General features: G+C 42.6%; 1 long non-coding RNA gene and 1 pseudogene across 1 annotated transcript; both read right to left on the bottom strand.

Annotated features, from left to right (window-relative positions):
- Positions 1-10,544: 10,544 nt before the first annotated feature.
- Positions 10,545-17,330, bottom strand: LOC116352915 (zona pellucida sperm-binding protein 2-like; annotated as a pseudogene).
- A 1,765-nt stretch (positions 17,331-19,095) lies between these two features.
- LOC116352841 (uncharacterized) lies at positions 19,096-19,824 on the bottom strand. The gene is made up of 3 exons (XR_004205032.1): positions 19,551-19,824; positions 19,300-19,399; positions 19,096-19,112 (listed from the first exon to the last, which is right to left on the bottom strand). It is a non-coding gene; the product is annotated as an uncharacterized LOC116352841 (long non-coding RNA).
- Between the last annotated feature and the right edge of the window lie 807 nt (positions 19,825-20,631).

Genomic DNA, 20,631 nt, shown 5'->3' with positions numbered 1-20,631 from the left:
AGGTACTCACACCACCATCGGACATGGGAACAATAATCGACTCCACCATGGTGAACAAAGGTCACATTTTTACAAATACAATCATTGGGAATAGGGGCCAGGTGTGCACAATGAAAGTTCCAGAGGGATCTGTGACAAAAGCCCCCTTTACTGGCTCAAATAGCTGACCAAGCAGCCTGTAATCAACCCTTAGTAAACTTTTTACTTTCAGCATGCCTATAGGGAAGGACATTTAACAAGCACAGCACATAGCACAAATGACCAATGGTTGACTGAGAGAAATTGATGATAAAAATAATGTGTGTGTGTGTGTTCTGTGTTATTATGACATTATTATTTTTTTAAATTTTTTATTTCACCTTTATTTAACCAGGTAGGCAAGTTGAGAACAAGTTCTCATTTACAATTGCGACCTGGCCAAGATAAAGCAAAGCAGTTCGACACATACATGGAGTAAAACAAACATACAGTCAATAATACAGTATAAACAAGTCTAAATACAATGTGAGCAAATGAGGTGAGATAAGGGAGATAAAGGCAAAAAAAGGCCATGGTGGCAAAGTAAATACAATATAGCAAGTAAAACACTGGAATGGTAGATTTGCAATGGAAGAATGTGCAAAGTAGAAATAAAAAATAATGGGGTGCAAAGGAGCAAAATTAATTAATTAATTAAATACAGTAGGGAAAGAGGTAGTTGTTTGGGCTAAATTATAGGTGGGCTATGTACAGGTGCAGTAATCTGTGAGCTGCTCTGACAGTTGGTGCTTAAAGCTAGTGAGGGAGATAAGTGTTTCCAGTTTCAGAGATTTTTGTAGTTCGTTCCAGTCATTGGCAGCAGAGAACTGGAAGGAGAGGCGGCCAAAGAAAGAATTGGTTTTGGGGGTGACTAGAGAGATATACCTGCTGGAGCGTGTGCTACAGGTGGGAGATGCTATGGTGACCAGCGAGCTGAGATAAGGGGGGACTTTACCTAGCAGGGTCTTGTAGATGACATGGAGCCAGTGGGTTTGGCGACGAGTATGAAGCGAGGGCCAGCCAACGAGAGCGTACAGGTCGCAATGGTGGGTAGTATATGGGGCTTTGGTGATAAAATGGATTGCACTGTGATAGACTGCATCCAATTTGTTGAGTAGGGTATTGGAGGCTATTTTGTAAATGACATCGCCAAAGTCGAGGATTGGTAGGATGGTCAGTTTTACAAGGGTATGTTTGGCAGCATGAGTGAAGGATGCTTTGTTGCGAAATAGGAAGCCAATTCTAGATTTAACTTTGGATTAGAGATGTTTGATATGGGTCTGGAAGGAGAGTTTACAGTCTAACCAGACACCTAAGTATTTGTAGTTGTCCACGTATTCTAAGTCAGAGCCGTCCAGAGTAGTGATGTTGGACAGGCGGGTAGGTGCAGGTAGCGATCGGTTGAAGAGCATGCATTTAGTTTTACTTGTATTTAAGAGCAATTGGAGGCCACGGAAGGAGTGTTGTATGGCATTGAAGCTTGCCTGGAGGGTTGTTAACACAGTGTCCAAAGAAGGGCCGGAAGTATACAGAATGGTGTCGTCTGCGTAGAGGTGGATCAGGGACTCACCAGCAGCAAGAGCGACCTCATTGATGTATACAGAGAAGAGAGTCGGTCCAAGAATTGAACCCTGTGGCACCCCCAAAGAGACTGCCAGAGGTCCGGACAGCAGACCCTCCGATTTGACACACTGAACTCTATCAGAGAAGTAGTTGGTGAACCAGGCGAGGCAATCATTTGAGAAACCAAGGCTGTCGAGTCTGCCGATGAGGATATGGTGATTGACAGAGTCGAAAGCCTTGGCCAGATCAATGAATACGGCTGCACAGTAATGTTTCTTATCGATGGCGGTTAAGATATCGTTTAGGACCTTGAGCGTGGCTGAGGTGCACCCATGACCAGCTCTGAAACCGGATTGCATAGCAGAGAAGGTATGGTGAGATTCGAAATGGTCGGTAATCTGTTTGTTGACTTGGCTTTCGAAGACCTTAGAAAGGCACGGTAGGATAGATATAGGTCTGTAGCAGTTTGGGTCAAGAGTGTCCCCCCCTTTGAAGAGGGGGATGACCGCAGCTGCTTTCCAATCTTTGGGAATCTCAGACGACACGAAAGAGAGGTTGAACAGGCTAGTAATAGGGGTGGCAACAATTTCGGCAGATAATTTTAGAAAGAAAGGGTCCAGATTGTCTAGCCCGGCTGATTTGTAGGGGTCCAGATTTTGCAGCTCTTTCAGAACATCAGCTGAATGGATTTGGGAGAAGGAGAAATGGGGAAGGCTTGGGCGAGTTGCTGTTGGGGGTGCAGTGCTGTTGTCCGGGGTAGGAGTAGCCAGGTGGAAAGCATGGCCAGCCGTAGAAAAATGCTTATTGAAATTTTGCAGCTCTTTCAGAACATCAGCTGAATGGATTTGGGAGAAGGAGAAATGGGGAAGGCTTGGGCGAGTTGCTGTTGGGGGTGCAGTGCTGTTGTCCGGGGTAGGAGTAGCCAGGTGGAAAGCATGGCCAGCCGTAGAAAAATGCTTATTGAAATTCTCAATTATGGTGGATTTATCAGTGGTGACAGTGTTTCCTATCTTCAGTGCAGTGGGCAGCTGGGAGGAGGTGTTCTTATTCTCCATGGACTTTACAGTGTCCCAGAACTTTTTTGAGTTAGTGTTGCAGGAAGCAAATTTCTGCTTGAAAAAGCTAGCCTTGGCTTTTCTAACTGCCTGTGTATAATGATTTCTAGCTTCCCTGAACAGCTGCATATCACGGGGGCTGTTCAATGCTAATGCAGAACGCCATAGGATGTTTTTGTGTTGGTTAAGGGCAGTCAGGTCTGGGGAGAACCAAGGGCTATATCTGTTCCTGGTTCAAAATTTCTTAAATGGGGCATGTTTATTTAAGATGGTTAGGAAGGCATTTAAAAAAAATATCCAGGCATCCTCTACTGACGGGATGAGATCAATATCCTTCCAGGATACCCCGGCCAGGTCGATTAGAAAGGCCTGCTCGCAGAAGTGTTTCAGGGAGCGTTTTACAGTGATGAGTGGAGGTCGTTTGACCGCTGACCCATTACGGATGCAGGCAATGAGGCAGTGATCGCTGAGATCTTGGTTGAAGACAGCAGAGGTGTATTTAGAGGGGAAGTTGGTTAGGATGATATCTATGAGGGTGCCCGTGTTTAAGGTTTTGGGGAGGTACCTGGTAGGTTCATTGATTATTTGTGTGAGATTGAGGGCATCAAGTTTAGATTGTAGGATGGCTGGGGTGTTAAGCATGTTCCAGTTTAGGTCGCCTAGCAGCACGAACTCTGAAGATAGATGGGGGGCAATCAGTTCACATATGGTGTCCAGAGCACAGCTGGGGGCAGAGGGTGGTCTATAGCAGGCGGCAACGGTGAGAGACTTGTTTTTAGAGAGGTGGATTTTTAAAAGTAGAAGTTCAAATTGTTTGGGTACAGACCTGGATAGTAGGACAGAACTCTGCAGGCTATCTTTGCAGTAGATTGCAACACCGCCCCCTTTGGCAGTTCTATCTTGTCTGAAAATGTTGTAGTTTGGAATTAAAATGTCTGAGTTTTTGGTGGTCTTCCTAAGCCAGGATTCAGACACAGCTAGAACATCCGGGTTGGCAGAGTGTGCTAAAGCAGTGAATAGAACAAACTTAGGGAGGAGGCTTCTAATGTTAACATGCATGAAACCAAGGCTATTACGGTTACAGAAGTCGTCAAAAGAGAGCGCCTGGGGAATAGGAGTGGAGCTAGGCACTGCAGGGCCTGGATTCACCTCTACATCGCCAGAGGAACATAGGAGGAGTAGAATAAGGGTGGAGGTCTGTTATTAGCCACCTCTTGCGTTCCGTCAGTAGATTAGTGGGTTTCCGTGTGGTAGAGGGGACTAATCCAAATCACACAACAACAACAAAAGTAAAAACAATAGATATAGTTATAGAGGCCCAAGAAGAAAAATAAATAAATACAAATAAAATAAAAATTGTCCGATTGTCTATTCAGATAGCAGCCGATAAGACAGCCAACGGCTAGCAGGCCGCAGATGGGCGCCATACAAAACTGGCGATAGATTCTCGAGCCAAAGGACAGCCGATGACCACAAACCATGGTTAGCTGAGTACTAACGATTAGCCAGTAAAGAAGCTAACTAGCTTCTGAACTAGCTTCTGGACCAGCTTCTGGCTAGCTTCTGGCTAGCTCCCGGCTAGCTCCCGGCTAGCTCCCGGCTAGCTCCCGGCTAGCTTCTGGCTAGTTTCTGGCTAGCCTCTTGGAGGTTTACAGATCTGAGGTAAATAATTCTTTTTTTTATATAAATATAAAATGGTGAAGCGGATTGCAGGAGAGTGTTCTGAAGATGAGTTTATGGAAAACAAAAAAATGTATGTGAAAAAAAAGTTGTAAATATATATATATACGGGACACGACAAGACGAGGACAAAAAGACGTCTCAACTGCTATGCCATCTTGGAAGAATGACAAGATGACTTAGAAGTGTCAACCTGATCAAATCCTTCTAGTAGGACATTCAGTGATTGGCTTTGGAAAAAATTACTGTCAACAGTGTACAGTGTACAGAAAAATAGGCTAAATCATGAGGAGTTACAAATCTAGGCTTTGTCTACACTCAAGTTAAATAAAGGATGCAGGACATGAGCTCTAGGACCATGCCTCAGGACTACCTGGCCTGACGACTCCTGGCTGTCCCTGTCCCCAGTCTACCCGGTCTTGCTGCTGATCCAGTCTCTGCTGTTTCTGTCTGCAGCTATTGGAACCCTGACCTGCTCAGGGCTCACCGGAGGTGCCACCTTGTCCCAGACCTGCTGTTTGATCCTGTCTCCTTCTACCGGACCTACACGTCTCAACCTCTAAATGCTCAGCTATGAAGAGCCAACTGGCATTTACTCCTAAGGTGCTGAACTATTGCACCCTCTATAACCACTGATTATTATTTAACACTACTGGTCATCTATGAAAGTTCTTCACATCTTGAAGAACGATCTAGCCTAAATGGCTGTACTCTTTTATAATCTTCATCAGCACAGCCAGAAGAGGATTGGCCACCCCTCAAAGACTGGTTCCTCTAAGTTTCTTCCTAGGTTCCTGCCTTTCTTAGGGAGTTTTTCCTAGCCACTTTGCTCCTACACATGCATTGCTTGCTCGTTGGGGTTTTAGGTTGGGTATCGGTAAAAGCACTTTGTGACAACTGCTGATGTAAAAGGGACTTTATAAATACATTTGATAGAGTTCTTGTATATGCTTCTATTCATGTCAATAACTCTAAATCTAAATATGATATCTTACATTTCCTCAATAGGAAGTTGTACCTTAAGCCAACACTTTTTCCTGGTCTTTCCTGCTGGGGACAGGGGGCTTCAGGTTTGGCAATGGAGGGCCTAGAGAATTGGAATATTAACAATAATTAGTGCCCACATTTATGAATGAATGAAATTCCGTTTGGGTTGGTGTGTATCTCATCTGATTGAGAATTGCTGATGATATACTGTATGTCTATTTTTTTATTTTTTTATATGCCACCGAACCACACAATTCTATCTAGTGACAGTGCACACAACCGTTCAATTATTTTACCAGGTCAAAAATAACATCAATAACATCATACCTGGCAAAGAGGTCAGAGCTCTCAAGTAAAAGGCATATCCATTGCAGCAGCTATGGTATGGATAAATATAATGGTACAGCTGCACCACAGCTGCATGAATGTGTGATCTTTCTATAATATTAGCTAATTTAACAATTTCCAGACCCAACGAATAACAGAAGAGTAGGAAGGCTATTGTCGCTGTATTGTAGCGTACTGTACCCCACCCCGTCAACCAACTACTAGCTAGTGGCAAGGCTACGTTGTTATCATTTAATAATAATGTTGTACTGTAGCCTACTGCACCCCATATCAACCAACTTACCAACTAGTAGTGACAAGGCTAAATAGTTGTCATTCAGTAATACTGTAATGGTAATGTTCCTTACTGTACACCACATTAACCATCTAGCTAGCTAGCGATACAGGCTTTTAAACTAGTTGGATATAGGGGGCACTCTTTTAATTTTTGGATGAAAAACGTTCCCGTTTTAAACAAGATATTTTGTCACGAAAAGATGCTCGACTATGCATATAATTGACAGCTTTGGAAAGAAAACACTGACGTTTCCAAAACTGCAAATATATTGTCTGTGAGTGCCACAGAACTGATGTTACAGGCGAAACCCAGATAAAAATCCAATCAGGAAGTGCCGCATTTTTTGAAACCGCCTCATGCCAATGACTCCTTATATGACTGTGAAGGAGCTAGGAGTCAACTTACATTTTACACGTTTTCCCCAAGGTGTCTACAGCATTGTGACGTCTTTTTAGGCATTTCCATTGGAGAATGGCTGTAAGAGACCATATAGGGCGAGTGGTCGCATGGTGTCTCCCGGAGAAAACATTGCGTAAAATACTGAGGTAGCCATTTTTCCAATCGTTTCTTATGAGAAACCAACTGCCTCGACGGATATATTATCGAATACATGAGGATGGATCCTAAACAACGTTTGCCATGTTTCTGCCGATATTATGGAGTTCATTTTTTAAAAAGTTTGGCGTTGTAATGGTAGCATTTTCCGGTCGATTTCTCAGCCAAGCATGATGAACAAACGGGAGCTATTTTGCCTACAAAAATAATATTTTGGGAAAAAAGGAACATTTGCTATCTAACTGGGAGTCTCCTGAGTGAAAGCATCCGAAGTTCTTCAAAGGTAAATGATTTAATTTGGTTGCTTTTCTTATTTTTGTGAAAATGTTAGCTAGCATAGCATTATGCCATGATAAACTTACACAAATGCCTGTCTAGCGTTGGCTGTAACACATATTTAGAAAATCTGAGATGACAGTGTTGTTAACAAAAGGCTAAGCTTGTGTTTGAATATATTTATTTCATTTAATTTGCGATTTTCATGAATAGGAAAAGTCCCATTATGGTAATGCGCTTGAGGCTATGATTACGCTCCCGGATACGGGATTGCTCGTCGCTAGAGGTTAACAAAATATATATCTAGCTAGCATGATTGCATATAAAACAACTTTACAGATGATTACAAAGTTCGAAAGCAAAGTTCACTTACCGATCTGTTGCTCTTGGGAACTAGATGGAGGCATCCAAATAGTAAGGGAACACCCCCCTGAAATGGACAAAAATGAATGGGAAGTATATTGGCACTGGACAAACCATATAAACGGTGTCCAATACCACTCAATTCGGCGTCGTTTCGTTCAAAGTTGATTGCAAATGCCATATGGCAAATGCCAGCACTTTAAAAATCCAACAGGTGGCGAGCGTGCTCCACCATGGTTTTTCATATTGCAAATGCAACACAAGTCAACATCCAAAAGCAACATTTTGAAAAAGTGAAAAAAAAATATAAAACCTAGAAACCCTTAAAAAAGTGCTTTCTGGACCGTTTTTCGAAATTCTTTCGATTTTTTGGTCAATTACACATGTGTAAGAACTGTATGAATATACCTTTGTCCAATTTTATTATCATATTTATTTTTTTATTTTTTTACTTGTGCATAAGGCCATTTGCAATATGATTTCATAGGAAGTCAAAAGTAAAAAAAATAGCAGAAATCTTGAAAAAACTTCACACACTCTTAAAAAAGTGCTTTCTGGACCATTTTTCAAAATTCTTTAGATTTTGTGTCAATTACACAAGTATAAGAACTGTATCAACATAATTTAGTCATATTTTATTATCATAATTTTTTATATTTATTTTTTACTTGTGAATAAGGCATATGTTTTGTCCATTTGCAATATGATTTCATAAGAGGTCAAAAGTCGAAAATGTGAACTTTTTTTCAAAAACTTATCAGCCCCTTAAAAAAGTGCTTTCTGGACCGTTTTTCGAAATTCTTTCAGTTGTCAATTAATCATGTGTAAGAATTGTAGAATATACTTTTGTCAACTTTTATTATCATAATTTTTATTTAATTTTTTTACTTGTGCAATAAGGCATATGTTTTGTCCATTTTCAATATGATTTCATAGGAAGTCAAAAGTCACTTTTTTTTGGCCAAATGCCATAAGAAATATCCAAATGCAATATGAAATTTGAAAATGCCAAATCAGGATGTTATGTCCATTTGCCATGTACCATCACGAATTTGACATGCTCAAAAATAGTTGTTCCTTTCCATCGCTCCTTGTGTTGATTTCATTATGTCAATTTGGTGATGTTTTCTTCACTATTGAATCATATGCCGGGGCGGCAGGGTAGCCTAGTGGTTAGAGCGTTGGACTAGTAACCGGAAGGTTGCAAACCCCTGAGCTGACAAGGTACAAATCTGTCGTTCTGCCCCTGAACAGGCAGTTAACCCACTGTTCCTAGGCCGTCATTGAAAATAAGAATTTGTTCTTAACTGACTTGCCTAGTTAAATAAAGGTAAAATAAAAATAAAATAAAAAATGCACGTGCATTTGCAATATGTTTCAATGGGCATTTACCATCACGAATTTGTAATGTTCAAAAATCCTGCAGAAATGCAAAATTTACTGGCCCGATGAACTCTGGATGGCTGGGCAGTGATTCTGGTTCCTCTCCATCGCTCGTTAAGGTTGATTTCAGAATGTCACTTTGGTGATGGTACCTCACTGTTTAAACATATTGCAAATGGACAATAGTCACCAGCAAGTCACTGTCCATCAGTCAATTAGATATCATTCTGACACCAAACTGACACCAAACCCACTTTTTCCAACTCGTTTAGTAGCCAATTATTACATACTTCAGAGCTGGCCAAAAAATTCACGCCTTTTGTTCAAACCATAATAAAAACGTAAAACACAGTTACGTTCTAGCTGCGGATCCAGTCCTGACAGTATGTGTAGGCCTAAGTGAGGCGACCCCGAATCCCAAGTTTCGGTTCGATAGGTCATTTGGTGCCCGAGCAAGACTCTAATTGGTTCTGAAAACCACTTTTTTCCATGCCTTGCTACGGGGTCCTCGAATGAGCAATCGGACATAAACGTTGGGGTCTGTCTATATGGGCCAAGGCGGTCGTAATGGACCTAGTCTTGCGACTCTGGGACATTTCTAAATGTTGTCATTTTCGTGATGCAAAAAATAATTGAAGTTATTGCAAATGTACGAGGCTGTTTCTCGGTCCGAGAACCTTCTAGAGCCAAGTAACTCACCACGCACTATCGACCTGAGGTCTAGAACAGATTTCTAAAGTTTCAGAACTCTAGGTCTGACGGTTCTTTTTTAGCTCGAACAAAGCTAACTATTGCAGGCACTGTCTGTCTCTACGCACCACAATACGTCCCTCCTTCCAAGCTGTGTGTGTGTGTGATTTAGTTTCTTAGAAATTTTATGATCTTTGGAAAGATCTGACTTTTTTAACCCTTCAAAACAGCCCGTGACACCAATTATGGCACTTCCGGTTGGCACAGGAAGCTATAAGTAAACATATCCTCATTGGGGTATGCCTTTATAGAATCCTGAGTTAAGTGTTTAAGTTAAGAACTGACCGATTTACAGTGTTGAATTCATCAAACTGCTGGTTGGGTATGGAAAACCACATTTAGGGTGATTTTAACCACTTCCGGTTGCTTCAGGAAGCTTAGAATCGACACAGGTAGACCTCAGTGTCCTGATGGGCTGTCATCGAAGACAGGTTCATAAGGCATTCATAACCCACAGGCTTCAGGTTGACTTTAGAGGAGCAGGCAATGTATTCCTATGGGGAGAGATGTCAGTAATCTGTGAGATCAAAAAACCCGGTTTTACTGTTAAGGGTTAATGCCACACGGTCAAGGCTTAGGCTTGCACAGATCGGGAGGACCTCAGGTCGAATTGTGCTTCTCACCCGAACGGTTCTCTCACTGTCACCCAAAAGCAAATGACATTTAGGGCCAGGCTTAATTTTGGGCCTACTTTTTTTCACAGTCGCTGCACTCAGAGCGAGCTACGGTCAAGCGGGGCATCTCGTTGAACTCGGCACGGCCTAGAGAATATGGAAATGCCATTGCAGGCTCTGTCTTTAAGCACCGCACTTTGTCACTCCATCCTTGCTGTGTGTGTGTGAGAGCTTTTTTGACATCTGTTGGGAGAAATGACTGACTTACAGTTCATGAGAGTTGACTAATCACACATATGAAGTTTTGAAAAGATCTGACCTTTTTAACCCTTCGAAACAGCACCTATGACACCATTTTAAGGCACTTCTGGTTTACACAGGAAGCTGAAAGTGACCACATAGCCTCCTTGGGGTAGGCAATTATAGAATTTTGAGTTAAGTCTTTACGTTAAGAACTGACTTATTTACGGAGGGTTTAGTGAGTGTGTTATTTCAGAAAATCACAGAAATCTCGCAGAGCTCCGAAGCACACTTTGAGATCAATCATTGTTTGTCCTAGACGGGAAATTCCAGGTCCATGCTTACAAAAGGGTTGATTGATACACGGCAGACAAGCCCACGACATGCGCCTTGGTTTTAAATGCAAATCAGATACAATTAAGGTAGCTCCAACGGTTAGGATTGTTTTATATAGAACACTTTATTTGACATGTTAGAACAAGACATTACACCCAAAGAATGTATCCAGAAGAAACATATAAATGACGCTCCTCAAAGAGGTCTTTGACATGTCGTTGACCTGTTGAGTGAGAGAGAGAGAGAGAACCTATTAGTTCAGTTATGGTCTGCCAGGGTCTGAAAAGCATAAAAGACCTACCTCTTTTCAGGTTGTCCGGATTCACACATTGTCCACTACAGGGGCTGCCAGAGGGACTACTGCCATCACAGATGACCACATCACAATGGACAAAGACCTAGGAATCAAAGATTTGGTGTCAGTTTTTTTTTTTTAAGGGATGATTGCAACTCACAAAATTAACCAATAAAGATTGTTGGGTGAACGTTGTTACCTGGCCACTCGGCTCAACCACATCCTCGGCGAAGGTAAACATAGACCTCAAAGCGTTTGACATGAGGGGGGAAGTGGACCCTGGTGTCAGCTACCACCGGGTGGAAGACCACACGGTATGGATCCTCGGGGTTCTCACAGCTGCCAGTGGAGAGAGGGACTAAGTTAGGCACAAGAAAATGCTGCAAACCCCAACCGCCTTGTGTACAAAGTCTTGTGGTTGTGTCATGACTGTCCTGTGAGGATCAGATCAATTTACAGCAGAAGAGGGTTCTTTCTCCCCCTCCAGTATGAACTAAAGGAATGTCTTTGTTAACAGGCTTCTCCCACCAACAATCACCTTTGTCTTGAAAAACCATATTTCATACAATGTAAAGGCGAGACTTCCAACCTGTAGAGTGAGCACTTTTCTAGTAAAAAAATTTAAAAAATAAAAACCAATATGACATTCATTTTCTATAGCTAATCTGACCAGTCTTATGTTAGAAATATTGTTCCAGTATTCACTTTTGAACGTGTTAGAGAAACTCCTAGAAAACGTGCATAGTAAGTAGCCATGCCACGAGGGACATCAGAGAGCAGGTCAGACTGACAGAACCGTCCCAGGCGGTAACAGTGCATAAAAGGATTGGTAACAGAAATGAACATTTAGACCAGAAAAACGTGAGGCGCAAGCTACACGTTTGGAACTTTCCTAAACTCACAAGTACCTAGAAAAGCAAACATAAGTGGGTACATTCTGCTACTATATCCAAACCATCAACCACTGAGGAATCAGCGACAGGGTTGATTAGCCCATCTTCCAGAACGAATGAAAGGTAAATCCATCCTGTAGTTCTGTTCAAGACTAGTCATTGGAGCCACGAACAACCAACGACATTGTGATCTTATGTAGCCAATCAGAGAGCAGACCCAACCACCTACTTGGTTCGTGTGTTCGAAAATGTATACACGATAAGTGTCCCTTATGGAACGGGGGGGGGGGACAACTTGTAAAAAGCCGTCATATTGTGTCAGTCCGCTAGGGACCTGTGTGTTTAGCCTGTGCTGTTAGCTAGTAATTAAATTAAACCAATTTGTATAGTACTGAATCATAAGGCTGGGGTTTTTGCAGCTGCAAGGAGGGTACGATGTAATGGTTAAGTTGACTTTATCAATGTAATAAACTCTAGACGGTAGAAATCTAAGTCAGGAGACGGTAACTCTTTAAAACCGCTTCCGGCACTTCCTAACATGATTCATTTAGAGTCGGCTAACAATGCAACAGTCCTCAGATAACCACTGTCGTGACATGACCTTGAATTAACTGATCTTTTGGCCCATCAGACCTGGATGAATATGATTTAGTACATTTTATTTTAACAGAAATTGGGCTGCCTATTTGAAGAAAAAAATGCACTTTATTTTCCGTCAACAATATTACTTTTGGTCTACTGCAATGGCTTGTTAAATGACGGATGTCAAACGTATATTCAATTACATTGACATGAGGTGAGCTGTCCCTCTAAATGGTTCTTAAAATTCTAAATGATCCAGAATGGTCAGACTACAGGCGACTTGAATATTGATCAATTGACCGTGGTTTAACCAAAGTTGCCGAATAGACAGTCGATGACCCCAACAAGGCAATCATATTTTTCAAAATAAGTACTTAGTTTTAATTAAGAATATCATGCAATGCACCAGAGCAAATCTTCCACTATCTGAAAAATTGGTCACACAAAATAAATTCTACACCCATGGCATCGGATTCACACGTGGAGGACTTCTGTGAAGGGCGCAGCTCTACTATACAAAGTAACCTACGCATTGACAGTTTAGGCCTACTTTCTTTTTTTCCATCTTTGGGAGGTTTTATCATACTGTTTAACTGCCAGATATTAGCAAAAAGGGACTTGTGAAATCTGAAGACTTAACATTAGACAAATGCCCACACCAGTACAAAGCCACTTGAGCTGACTGATGGTCAAGATTTTGCACAACGATATAGCTGCAGTTGAAGTGACACATCTGAACTGCCCATTTCGTGCACAGCCCTGTGAATGTGGTGTCTTGTCCTATGATATACAAAACATTTTCAGCCTGTTTTATTAAACTGCTGTGACATTTTGAATGTTTAATTAACAGCTGCAAAGTTACTCCCGTGATGAGCCTTGTCCACATGGCCAAATTCAGGTTTTTGCGACCATTTCATAAAAAAGATAAAATTGCGTGATTTGACAGCATTTTGCAAACCCTATCCCCCAAATCAATGGTTTTGACCAATAAAGTTGCTGCACTACACTGCTTGGTGTAACATTCATCCAGATACTGAAAATAAAGTGTAATTTGCAAAGTCAATGTAGCCCATTACAATGTAGGAAAAATAAGTCATCTTTCAATAGTTACCCAATTTAAATTGAGATAAAAATTAGGCCAGCGGTGTCCATCTGTGGCAAAGTGCTCACCCAAATCAGAAATGTAGTATTTGTATTTGTTCATGTTTAGCAACTCCCAATTAGCGCATTCCTCTAGGACAGGAAATTCCATTGAAAGCGGCATCAACTTCTGGGGATCTGTCAACTGATCCTATTCAGTTTCAAACATCCATGCTGCACAGGCGTTGTGAACCATCCTTTTGTGTTTAAAACAGATATTGCACTAAACATAGAGGTCTCTTGTGCCTGAATCAAAACCAAAACCAACAAGTACTCAGTCAGTGTTAAGAGCAGTTGTATAAAACCAATCGGAAAGGCAAGCCAAGCTTGCCACCCGCTCTTGATTTCTGTAAGCAAACCAAAAGGATAACATTGAGTAAAAAGGTGTAGGTAACAGCAACCTTTTCACACGCTAGTTCCAAATATCTTCAGTCGCCCCAGTGGGAGTTGATTTCATGGCGTGATGTCAGAATGCACTCCCTGTTCCAAAATGTGGACAGTTAACCCGCACTGACCTCAACATGAGGCACCCTACCTGCTAATTTTCTATAGGCCGTTTCACCTTCTAATTTTGCCTCATTCATTCACAAAAGTAGCTAATTTCACTGTTGCAGACCATTTCTATTTGAGAATTTAATGAGCCGGACAAACTTTCCTTCAAAAGAAAGCACAAGCACTTCCCCAGAGCAAGTATACAGGCCTTGCACATTTATTGCCTTCCTTACAAATAACTGGACATGCGTGCATTCCTATCAAAGTGCCTCATTTTCTGCATAAAGTGTTGTTTCCACTGTAGCGTACCGTAAGTATCATGTACTTAGTGTTTTATTCATGCTTTCTTATTGCCTAGATTGTTTTATACGTGTCCATTACACTTTTGAAGGTGGTACTGAACATGAGCTTATGCTAACGCCATACAATGCAGTCCGGTTATCACGTAAGCGTCTGTCAGACTTCTGGTGATCTCAACTGGAGTACCCCATTGTCTTGAATGCACTGAAGTTGTTAGTTGATTTGAACATGGCATCAGAGTGTAAACTACGGTACCTCAGGGTTGCCAGATCAGACCCCCCTTTCCAGGGGTATTTAGCTTAGAAAAACTGTCTGCCCCCTCCATTTATTGTTGATAAATGCCCCATCCTCTCCACAATACCTTCCCCAAGGACTTAACCCCCCCCCAAAAAAATGGATTGAGCTATATCTTGCAACTCTGTTTAACTTTCGTGCTACGGTTGTATTTGGGGAGGTGACAACAATGTGATTTTTGATTAGTTACCTGTAAACTACTTGTCATGTGTACGCCGTAACAAGTACAACGATTTGTCACATGCTGAAGTAGCCAAACTAAGTTGAGATCAGGCAACGGGCGCAGTGAACGGCATGCCATATTTTTTTAACTAGATTTACATGGCTCCCTTGTACCGCATCACATCGTAACACAAGTAAACCTGTTATTTAGACTAGATGATAACATTTATATATATTTTACAAGCAAAGGTGGAATAAAGTTGAAGACCTTTATTTCTCATCAGTACAAAACATTGTTTAGATGCTTTTCAGACAACGCGGTTTAGAGTCGTTTGTTGCAGCATACGTTCCATTCCAATGGTACGCTGCAGGGACCACTCAGTGATAACAAGCATGTGATCCAACGCGCCAGAATCTCCCATAAGGGTTCAATTGGGTGGAGATCTGGTGACAGACCGCACACACCTCACATCATTTTTAAGCATTGTGACCACTCAGGACCTATGGATGGGGGCATAGCCACAGTAGCCAAAGTAAAAGGCCTGCCAAGCATGATAGGTTGCTAATTACTCAGGAACACACTTGTTTAGGCCCAAAAACATGTTACCCACTCATGATGAGATTCCACCTGGGTCGGGAGTCGCGGTCCTCGTTGAGGGTGGCCCAGCAGTGGTCAAGCACCAGCGCTACCTTGAGGTCAGAGGACGTGGTCAGCTCCACCTCAAAGTGCAGAGGCTGCCTCAGGTACCTCACCACTGGATAGTCCTCCTCCTGGTGGAACGTGTTATACGAGGCGTCTGGAACACAGAACAAGACAACCGGGGGTAGTGTTCAGAAACGCTTGTTTATCATATCCTGTTGTGCCCCGATAACACAAGCCATTTATGGCCAACACTACCCCCACCCCCCCCCACAAATCAGCTCCTCACCGTTACTCCATAGCCACACCTGTAGATCTCAGAACGCAAGAGTAATATCATAAGGCTTACATTTTTGGGGGAATGGTTTTGTAAAGGAGACCTTCCAAGATTCCTTTAGAGGCTAGAGGTCAAGTTGAAATTCTGAATTTGTGCACGGTTACCTTGAGCGAGTCTCATTCTGACCATTAGTCGACCCATCCCAGTCTTGGCAAAGGCTCGTTGTCACGCGGCCTGGTGAGGAAGGCCAATGTGCGAGTGATGTTGGCCACGTAGTAGCAGGAAATCTTTAACCTAAAGAGGGATGTAGGCAACTTCAAGCAGTGGAGTGGGCACACTGGTAGTAGAGGCACATTTTCCCTGTATACAAAGTATTGAGCAATTGGTAAGGAAAAGAACACCCTATAAAAGCTACAATTGTGATGCGTAATACACTTACTGATATTCCTCCTCTGAAGACGTCGTGGCATTCAGCTTCACCTCAAGTTCATCTGGCAAGGAGATTTCGTTCTCATACAGCATGACATTGTTGATAAACTATGTAGTAGAGGGGAATTGCTTATTACAGCCTGCAGAAGCAAACAATCCGTAAATACACAGTACCCATCACCTCAGGGTAATAGTGATTTTACCTTCCTGGTGGTGCCACAGGAGTTCACAGTAAGTGGAAGTAGGCGAAGCGATCGTTGCTGTAGGTGGGACCACAGGAGGGGTCGCTCAGGGTCAGCTGACCGGGGTTCAGACCGGGAGCAGACTCCACCTTCACCGCCAGCACAGTCATCGTTCCATTAGAGAAACACTCTTGGAGGTGGGGGGAGCAAAAGACAGGTAGCCATCAGACCTGGGTTCTGTATTTGTTACACTTAATTGAGCTTGCCGAGCATAGTAGAACCAATGGAATAGCACCAAAAGTGCAAACCATGCCCATCTGGCACTACTATTAGATTCACAGTATATGCAAGGAACCCAGGTTTGGTAATCGACTATTTATCGGAAGTAATTGTTTGAGAACCAACCAGTCAGCGTTTTGAGGAAGCTGCAAGCCAGGGAAAAGTATTTGATGGTCATGTTGTTGTAAGTATTCAACAGAGCCACATCCAGTCTGCTCCTGACAGAGGACGAGTGAACCGACTGGGAACCAATGGGAGAGTTCATTAGTCCAATATTGTATGCATGTATACAATGTAAGGAAAGCGAGGGTAGCTGCAGCAATTTAGGTTAACATGTTTTGGGAGAGCGTCGTACCTCAAAAACGGCGTCCGGCGAAGAGAAGGGCAACGTGATGTGAAGTCTGCATCGCCCTCTGTTAAATACTGTTGAGCAAGCTCATGGTTAAGCAGCCGCTTGCCAACCAAGACCACGGAAGAGGGCTCTTGGTTCCTGTAGTCCAGTGATATGGAAGTTCTCCTGATCACATTTGCCAGTGACTGAGGGTGGCACTACAAGGACAAAAAGGGTTGTGTTCCTTAAGCACAAAAAACAGGAAGGTACTACTTGAACTTATCCAAGAAGAAACCCTTGTTTTGCAACAGTGGGCCTGAATAAACACGATCCTGGCAAATCAGGAACAGGACAACTGGGTCCAAATACTCTAAAGCTTAACATTTTCTTTGTAGAGAGAGCGCATAGGAAAAACCTACAGTATGCTAGTTGGGCTTTCGCTGCCAATTTCCTTTCAGGGCAATCATTAACAAGGGGAAAACATTCAACAGTAGTTAGGCGTAGTCCAGAGACCAATGTCCAATGTCCAGCAGTACAGCGTCCACAATGGCAGGGTGAGAGAAAGGAGCGTACTCTGGAAAGATGACCAGGCCGTAGATCAGCTGAAGAGTGAAGGTTGTGACACCTTGTTCCGCCCTTCTCTGTAGTGAAGTTAAAAGCATTGGTCAATTGATAGCGTTGTTGTAACAGAACCTTATTCAACATCAACTGACAACTAAGTACATATGGGGACTATTAAAACAAACTATATACTTAAAGTAATGTTGCCCTCATTCCTCTAAATCAAGCACTATTGGCAAGTGAATGCATACAACTGCCAAAATAATGGAAACACTTGAATAAATGAGGAATACAAAGTTCATTTGTGCCATTATATTTTGTTGGTGGCACACTTATTAGGGCATGTACAAATCACTGAGTGTGGCTTTGCATTTAACAGAAACACACCTTAAAGACCACCGGGTCTGAGAAGGGCACCTCCATCCTGAAGGTCTTCAAGGTGTTGTCCAGGGATCTCTGCTCCTGAACATTGAAGCCTCTGGCGTTGCACTCTGCAACAGTTAGCACCATGGTGGGAAAGGTGATGTTCAGCAGCTCCACATCAAGGTTGAAGGTCCCCAACTCAAGCACAAACACTGCCTGCTCAGGAACTGTGTCTAAGGGCGTGTGTTCATTGGCAAACAAAGGAAAAACATTGTGAAATGCGGTACAATGGAAGTTGAAAATTAACATTTGTTATTGGACCGGGTATTGCCTCCCCGTTTCAGTACATTTTCTTCTGTTTTGTGCCTAATGAACAACCCAGGCATCCCAAATTACCATAGGCACTATTTAACTAAACCAGACTCACAGTTGCGAACTTGTGGAGGCCTGGCCATCGGAGGTGTTGTGATAGGGAAGAGGACTTTGTAGCTGGTGTCCTCGTGTGCGACCTCCTCGATCCACAGCAACTCAAGCATGGGCTCAATGGTGTAAGTGACAAAGTACTGGTCATCCTGAATATGGCTCTGTAAGGGAGATGAGTGATGCAGTCAGGCTGTAATACACAATTGGAGAGCAAAAACAGGTCAATGTTCCTTATAAGCCAGAAAGTTAAATACAAGCGGTAGAATAATTGTCTTTTAGCTGCTTGTAATTTAAGACAAAATATCCAAAGGAAAGTATTGTTTACCAGACTTTAGAGAGCTGGTAGGTATATGGTTGTCAACTTGCATTTCTGGCTGTGTGCATTTTCAAAGCAACTGACACGCAAAGTAAGCACTTGCACAATATGTAAACAGCAGCAGAGTGTTGCTTGCATTCAGTTGACAGTGGCAAAGCTACCGGCTCCCAAAAAAAGGCAGGTAAACAATACTTTAGTTTGGATGTTTGGTCTCAAATTTCAAGCAGCTAAAGGACAAACTGCAAAGACAAGCGGTAGAGTACGTTTAAGTGTCATTTTATGCAACATTCACACAATTTTGTAATCCATTGTATATTAGCCTGATTAAGCAGACAATTGCTCAATAAGAAACATTAAACAAGACAACGTTTCTAGGAGTTTACCCATGAGAGATGGCAAAGGGTTACTGCAAAGCACTGACAACTGCAGTAAAAAAAGGCTCTACAAATTAGATTTAGAAATGAAACATTTTACTCATCCAACGCTGACCTTGAAATAGCCGCCAACCGCCCCCACCAGAATTTCAACAATAATATGATCCTCTGTGACTAAAACCGAGTAGTTTCTGGCAGCCATTTCCTCAGTGTCCAGCCTCTTAGCGTCAATTTCCATGTACACCTCCAACATGGTGAAGGCATCAGAGGAGAAAAGTGGGTCTGTGCTTGGGCATGTACCAGGTGATCACTTCTGGAGTAAAGGCCACTGCCTCTGCAGTGAAACAAGCCAAGTGCACATCATAACAGAACATTTTGCAACTGAAAACAAATATGCCAGTATTTGGAAAAGGTTAACCAAAACATTTTCCCAACTGAACACTACATAACACAAATGAAAGTCTTGTCTAGAGCAAATTAAGAACTGTGTTTAAAGGATCTTAAATAATTTCACACTCAACCTGGTGTTGGACAAACAGCCATGGCATCTATTCGAGTAACCAGCCACTTCTGCTCAAAGAAGGTTGAGGTTGAGAGCACCCGCATCGGAACCCCAGCTACCTGTTCAGGGGGCAACCACACCAGGGCCGTGTTCAGTAGGGCAAACCGTATTAACAATATGTTGCAGAGTTCAGGTAGGGCCACCATTGCCAAATGTTTGCTCTACTGAACATGACCCAGTTCATGGAGGAAGTGGAGAAAGTCAGCTTACATTCTGGAGGTATGTCTCCTGTGCATTATGAGGGCTTCTTAACACCAGCCGTGTGGGAGTGTTGGCTATTGCATAGCCCTTTCTTTGGACCTCATCCACATTCATGACCTTCTTGCTAGGACTAAAGACGACTGTCATTTTGTATCCTGAAGTCTCAGGATATGGAAATATGAATTGAACAAAATTGCCAACACACGCACATTTTGTTTAGCGCCATCCTGTCATGTAGTGAAATTACAGAAACATGGCTACCTCAGCTCCTCTCCGGAAGTTGGCGCTCCTTGCTTTCGAGCCCCCAGTGGGCTGTTCGGGGACGGTTTGGATGTCTGGAAGAGTCCTTCTGACAGACACCTAGAGAAGAAAGGACATTATTTTCTCCCTCCCATACAATAGGAAATCAAGGGCCAGTTCTCAATCTGTCCACTCGCCTCCTTAAATGCATTGAGAATAGGCCAAGATTCCTCACCTCTAATGTTGTCCTATGTGCATTTTGAAGAGGCCAGTAGAATTGAGACAGAGAGACAAGACCTCTACATTGTGTCGCAGAAGAAATGAAACACTGGACAGTTGTAGCTCTAGACAGATCATTTCTAAAGGCAGTACGACAAGCTTGACTGTAAACATGTCCATTGGGGCAAGCTCTGCTCACTTGCCTCCATGTAGTTGCGGTCGCACAGAATCTCTCGGGAGGTCCAGGGGGTGTAACTACAGGTTTTCCCCACTCTATACACAGGGTCTTCAGTCATGTGGTTTCCTGGCAGCCTGAACTGCATGACCAAGCTGAACATCATATCATCCTAAAGTGAAGGGGGAAGGAAAAAAAGCCTTTCATTATATATATATATATATATATATATATATATATATATATAGCAAAAAAATAAGAATTCAGGTGACATTGTTGCAAGTTATAGACTGTGGCTATATGAATGCAGCTGCCACTGTATTGAAGCCACACTACACCAGAATAGCTCAGTAGTTCACTTCACTGCAGTCTGTATCAGAAAGTTGGCTGGCCCTCTGAAAGCCCTCCATAAACTTCTGCTGTACCTTGCGTCATCTTTAACTTTAGTGGTAAGAT

Source organism: Oncorhynchus kisutch, linkage group LG23, assembly GCF_002021735.2.
Source record: "Oncorhynchus kisutch isolate 150728-3 linkage group LG23, Okis_V2, whole genome shotgun sequence".
Taxonomy (NCBI): domain Eukaryota; kingdom Metazoa; phylum Chordata; class Actinopteri; order Salmoniformes; family Salmonidae; genus Oncorhynchus; species Oncorhynchus kisutch.
The sequence above is the reverse complement of the archived record's forward strand: the minus strand, read 5'-3'. Positions and strand labels throughout refer to the sequence as shown.